Source organism: Pseudopipra pipra, chromosome Z (genome assembly GCF_036250125.1).
Source record: "Pseudopipra pipra isolate bDixPip1 chromosome Z, bDixPip1.hap1, whole genome shotgun sequence".
Lineage (NCBI taxonomy): Eukaryota > Metazoa > Chordata > Aves > Passeriformes > Pipridae > Pseudopipra > Pseudopipra pipra.
In genome coordinates this window covers 44515460-44517217 of record NC_087581.1, presented here as the reverse complement: position 1 = coordinate 44517217, position 1758 = coordinate 44515460, and positions in this window count along the sequence as shown.

Genomic DNA, 1758 nt, shown 5'->3' with positions numbered 1-1758 from the left:
CATACTTTTTGTGTCTTCAGTGTAACACTGGGCTGGTACCTTTATGTGCTGGTTTTGGCTGGGGTGGAGTTAATTTTCTTTAGCTACCATGGAGCCGTGTTTTGGATTTGTTCTGAAAACAGTGTTGATAATACTCCACACTATGCTCATGCTCCGTATATAAAGCTGTGGTGAGAAGAAGGAAGTGGGAGGATATTTAGAGTGATGGGATTTGTGTTCCCAAGTCACTGTTACGCGTGATGGAGCCCTGCTTTCCTCGGGGTGGCTGAACACCTTCCTGGTCACAGGAAGCAGTGAATTAATTCCCTGTTTTGCTTTCCTGTGTGTACAGGTTTTGCTTTCTCTACGGTTTAATACGCAATAGTAATAACTTGGTAGGCAATTCAGTCTTTATCTCAACCCACGAGTTTTCTCATTTCCCCGATTCTCTCCCCGAGCCCGCTAAGGAGAACGACCACCAGAGGGAGCTTCGGCGACGAAGGAGCGGGGAAAGGACAGGAGGAGGAACGCACTAAGTACTCGCTTTTAATTGGAATCAGAGGGTGCAATGGCAGCAGCAGCCACCGCGCAGAGAGCAGCGATACCCTCTGCCGGCAGGGAGGCTCCTCCAGAATGCCACCCGGAGCCCGTTTTGTTTCACAGAATCAGGGGACTGTGAGGGTTGGAAGGAACCTCTGGGAATCACTCAGTTCAACTCCCTGCCAAGGCAGGGGCATCTGCAGGAGGTGACACAGGGATGTGTCCAGGTAGGTTTGGAACGCCTCCAGAGAGGGGGACTCCACGCCCTCCCTGGGCAGCCCGTTCCATGCTCTGCCACCCTCAATGCAAAGAAGTTTTCCCTCATGTTGAGGTGGAATTCTTGTGTTTTAGTTTACAGCCATTGCTCCTCATCCTGTCTCTGGGCATCAATGAAGAGAGCCTGCCACCATCCTCTGACATCTGCCTTTGAGATATTTATATGCATTAACGAGATCTCCTCTCATTCTTCCCCTCTCCAGACTAAACAGCCCCATCTCCTGCATTTCTCCTCATCAGAGAGATGCTCCAGACCCCTCATCGTCTTAGTTACCCTCCACTGGACCCTCTCCAGGAGTTCCTAGACCCTCTGGTCCTGAGGAGCCCAGAACTCCAGATGTGCCTCACCAGGGCTGAGTACAAGGGGAGGATCCTCTCCCTCGACCTCAGCCGTGTCCCACTATCCCCTATCCTATTGTTCTCTATCCTGCTATCCCCTATCCCACTATCTTCTATCCCTCTATCCCCTACCCCTCTATTCTCTACCCCTCTATTCCTTATCTCACTATGCCCTATCACTCTAACCCCTATCCCTTTATTCCCTATCCCTCTATCCCCATTCCTCTATCCCCATCCCTCTATCCCCTACCCCTCTATCCCCTATCCCTCTGTTCCTTATCCCTCTATTCCCTGTCCCTCTGTTCCCTATCCCTCTACCCCATCCCTCTACTCCCTATCTGCTATTCGCTATCCCGCTATTCCCTATCCCTCTATTCCATACCCTTCTATCCCCTCTCCCTCTATTCCCTACCTCTCTATCCGCCATCTCTCGATCCCTTTATTCCACACCTTTCCATTCGCATCCCGCTGTTTCGCGTCCCCCACTCGCGGCGCAACCGGCGCGCACGCGGCGGCCCCGCCCCCCTGGGGCGCCCATTGGCCACTCGCGATCACCTGATCGCCGCGGTCGGCCCCGAGCGCCTTTGCCCCATTGGCCGCCGCTCCGCCGGTGCCGCGCGGCGA